A 5,000-nucleotide genomic window follows, 5' to 3' on the forward strand; every position below is an offset into this window, starting at 1 on the left:
AGCGAGAGGAGACGGGGCTATGGACAGTATTTCAACCAAGATGCTCACTATTATGCTAACCTAAATCCCGTTAATGGGATTTCCCTTCACTAACCACAAGGGATAATTTCGAACCACTTTTTTTGCAAGAGAATATTAGCATGAAGGTCCTTCTCGATCGGAGATTAAATCTGAGCTCGTTTTCTGACAAGTTTTAGACGAAAATGAAACATTCTTAAAGCGGCTGCTCGGCAAAGCAGGATCACTCTTTGATCTCTGGGCTCTAGACAAGCTTACAGTGTTGCCAAAACAACGCGTTCTCAACAACTGCATTTTGTCACATAGAGGGTGTTCACTGCAATCTTACCAGTTTCACCATAATACGAACCTCTCTCATACAGTATGAAATATATTCAATGATCTGTGAAACTCTGATGTGGATATGAGTATTGCGAGACCCAGAGGCGGTGGCACCAGCGCGCCAGACATCGTGGCAATGTACACCCTTGCTTATTTCCCGCTCATTTTCGCTGTCATTTCCCACATGCTTGGGGAGGAATTTGCAAGTTTGCAATATTTCATGTTACCGGTAGTCATTACCATTCGCCGAATTCCTGACGTGACGGATATTTCCCTCCGTCATTTCTTCGTGCACTTCTGTTATTCCAAGACAGGAATTGACTATTACAATGGCGTTTGTTGAGATAAAAGTGTAACTTTCGGGAATTGCCCGTCGCGATTACGGCAATTCACAGCTCTGGTAATTTCGACTTGGTTGTAAACAATTTTTTTTTCCTTGGCACTTCCTAGAGATGTTATTGCGAATTTTCGAAAGGGTCGACGATCACCCATGACCTGGTAGTCATTATCCAGGCTTTATATTGAACAGGACAAGTTTTTACACTTCATAACTTGTGCATAACAGTATAATTTTAGAGAAATGGCTCGCTTCCAACCACTAATGCTAACGCCTTTGATTTTTTTCCAGCATGTGATCAAAGCAGGTTCACTCAATCGTTTGCGTTGCAAGTATGCGTATTAAAGTTGTTACCGCACTTAAAAGACCTGAGATAGACAGATAGATAGATAGTAGATAGATGAGAGAGAGGGAGAGGGAGAGGGAGAGGGAGAGGGAGAGGGAGGAGGGAGAGGGAGGAGGGAGGGAGAGAGGGAGGGAGAGAGGAGAGAGAGAGAGAGAGAGAGAGAGAGAGAGAGAGGGGGGGGGAGATACACACACACACACACACACACACACATACACACACACACATACACACACACATATATATATATTATATGTATATGTATATATATATATATATATATATATATATATATATATATATATATATATATACATATATGTATATGTATATATATATATATATATATAATAAAACACCTGTCTATGTACATTATGTATAATACATATATATATATATATATATATATATATATATATATATATATATATATGTTTGTATGCATGTATGTATGTATGTATGTACGTACGTACGTACGTACGTACGTATGTATGTATGTATGTATGTATGTATGTATGTATGTATGTATGTATGTATGTATAGCCCACACACACACACACACACACACACACACACACACACACACACACACACACACACACACACACACACACATTCACTAATTCTTACAAACATCAAGGTACATAGCACACTTGCACAGTTAGAGCAACATTAACATCAGCAGCAGCCGCAACGTCGACAATTTGCACCAAATATGAAATCATTTAAGAGCTGACGTCCAACCATCGCGTAATTTAGATATGTCACAGAAGAGCACATTCTGGTTTTAGGATCCTTATATTATCACCGCTCGTGCCCCCCTCCCCCCCCCCTTCTCCTCCCCTCCTCCCTTTCCTCTCCCCCGATCCCACCTCCTCCCCCTTCCGTCCTCTCCCCTACCTCCTGCCCCATCCCCCCTCCCCACTAGGCAAGCAGTTGCCTCGGGTGACATGCGTAATTACAGTGACGTGATAAATCAAAGTGATAAGGTAAATTAGAGGGCGGAGGCGGGGCTGTGACAGGGTTAATGAACGACCGAACAAGAATGGATGGATTGAACGTTTCATTAGGCTGTTAAACTCGCACAAATGTGTTCACACAATGGCGCCCGAGCGGGAGGAGAGACGAGGTGACGGTGGGACGGTTTGAGCGCGCGTCACGTCTTTCCATTTGGCAAAGGGGAAGGGAAAGCGTTCTTTTTTCTTCTTTTTTTTTGGGGGGGGAAGGGTGTGAATGGGGGAAGTAGTTTTATTACCTGTAATGTATAGGAGTTCGTGTGTTTTTATCATTATTATCTTTTAGGCTATACAAATCACATATAGAAGGAAGCGCTATACATGAAACCCATATCAGAAACTTCTCTTTTGCTTTTTTTTCCTATGGTATATTACACATCAAAGTCACGAACAGTTCAAACACATGCAATAAAGCGTGCAATATTCTCTGACAAGGCTGAAAGCAGAGCAACCTCATACCTCGGTGAGACGCCACGTTCCTTTTGCACCTGCAAGGCTGAGCCAGTAACCAAGGCACTTTGAACAGTCGAATGAATGTCAAAGTGACTCGGTTAAGAGGTAAGATACGCTTGTGCGCACGCCCAAGCCGTTCGTGAGATACGAATGCAGTCTCGAGTGGGTGCGTATGTGTGTGCGTGTGTATGAAAGTGTGACTACGTGTTGTGCCAAATGAGCTATGCCGAAATGCGAAAGATCAATGACATCACTAGATTTAACGCCCCTTCATCGTAGGGCCACTAATGTTGGAGCGGCATCAGAGCCCATTAATGTAGATATAATTATAAAGGAATTAATGATGGTGAGGATTATCATTAATTTCAGGACCATAATTGCCTATAGATGAGACACTAATTATGATACCATTGTTTGTATATGAGTTAAGGGAGATAATGGCTATTAAAGATAAGAGTGTCACGGGTTGGAGTCTAACTTAACATCTTGGTAAAACACATACCAAAACCATGACAAAGTAACGCCACTCCATATAAATACAAACAATAAACCAAAAAATGAAATGAAAACACAGAGACCGTTAGAAAAATAACAGATCATTAGCTTTCTCCACGTAGCGGCTACCCTGCCCGTTATAAATTTCGTAAACAAAGACCGTCAAAACTGTTTCCCGGTGAGTGACGAGAAGCACAAAAGGCTTGTTATTTGGCGTGATAAATCAGGGACAAACTGTGACACTTATTGACATTTTTAACTCACGTATTTTGTTTAGGATTCGAATCACGTTTTCCGGAACCTGTCAATAGCGACACATAAGTGAAGCTGTCATCTACATACACTTAATATCGAAATGGTGCTCTCGTGTTCAGGCATATATGACGTCAACGGGAGGCAATGACTGTGCAACTGGCTATGCAACTGACTGACTGTGCGACGCATAGATTTGCTCAAAGGTGGAATGATATCATCTGCAAGTATCATGCAACGTGAAGCACTCTGTGTCCCAGGAACCGGGTTTAGACATTTCCTTTTTTTTCTTTTTTGTGTATGTTTACTTTTATAAATGTTAAAATCAGAATGCTTCACTTTCATGTTTATTTATGCTTACCAGTTACGAGACTATGCTATTATCTATAGGCAAGGCATATAAGGTTATAGAAAGAACAAAAGAATGAACGAAAAATACGACGTACTGAAAGCGAGATGCAAATGCATTAATAGATACAGAGACAGTGATTATGAGACAAGTTAATTTCAATCAATTTGGACAGATAGAGAGAGACCTCGACTGTTAATTGCATAATTTTCCTGGCTCATAATTTTAGCATTCCTTTTTCAGTCTAATGTAAATCTCAATTTACGGATTGCATTGTGAAATATTAATCGTAGGAAAAAAATTGCATATGTTCATCTTCCACCAAATGGCACATATAGTGCCATCTTCCACCAAATGGATACGTATTCGTAAAAGCAAGTGACTCGATAGGTATTGAACATAAGGATTTAAAAATCGATACAATATATAATTTACATGTTATATTTTTGATAAACTTGTTTAACCGTTAAGTGCAAGCTAATTCTCCCATCCGAAACATTGTTTATAAATTATAAAGCCGTCAAAATTAGAAGAGCTATCATAATAATATTAATAGTATTAATAATGATAATGATTACAGTAATAGAAATGTATTAATAATCATAACTGTAATAATAATAATAATAATAATAATAATAATAATAATATAATAATAATAATAATAATAATAATAATAATAATAATAATAATGATAATAATGATAATGATAAGGATAATTATAATAATAACAATAATAATAAAAACAATGATAATGATAATGATAATCATAACAATAACAACAACTATAGCAATTAAGTTAAACAATAAAATGAGCGGGATATAGAAACCTCCGAAGTCACTTTCAGGATGATCCTGTGCACATACAGCGACACATTCTCTTTGGCAACCCACGGCTCGCCCCCTTCTCAAAGTTACGTTAACCCACAAGTTAACCCACTTGAAGTAATCCTCCCAAGTTACTTTCCAAGTGACTCTCATCTTCCCAATATCCTTAAACTAGCGGTTAAACCTGGCACCCACTCTGTTAGATTCCCTCACACTTCAGGCAACTTTGAGAGCTGGAGCAAACATAAAAAGTGTTTATCAACAATGGAATCTTTGGTTCTCCTCTCTCTACCTCTGCTATATAAGACTGGCCGTCTTATGAAAGGATTTAATTTACAAGTGTTTTTGCGTTCTTTTTTATCTTTGTGTTTATGTATGTATGTATATAAATGTATGTTTTTATGTATATAAATGTATACCGTGGAAATCTTTTTATAAATATCATAATCATCATCATCATTATTATCACACACACACACACACACACACACACACACACACACACACACACACACACACAAAAACACAAACACACACACACACACACACACACACACACACCTATATATTGTAATTGAATATGATTCT

Source organism: Penaeus monodon, chromosome 4, assembly GCF_015228065.2.
Source record: "Penaeus monodon isolate SGIC_2016 chromosome 4, NSTDA_Pmon_1, whole genome shotgun sequence".
NCBI classification, from domain to species: Eukaryota; Metazoa; Arthropoda; class Malacostraca; order Decapoda; family Penaeidae; genus Penaeus; species Penaeus monodon.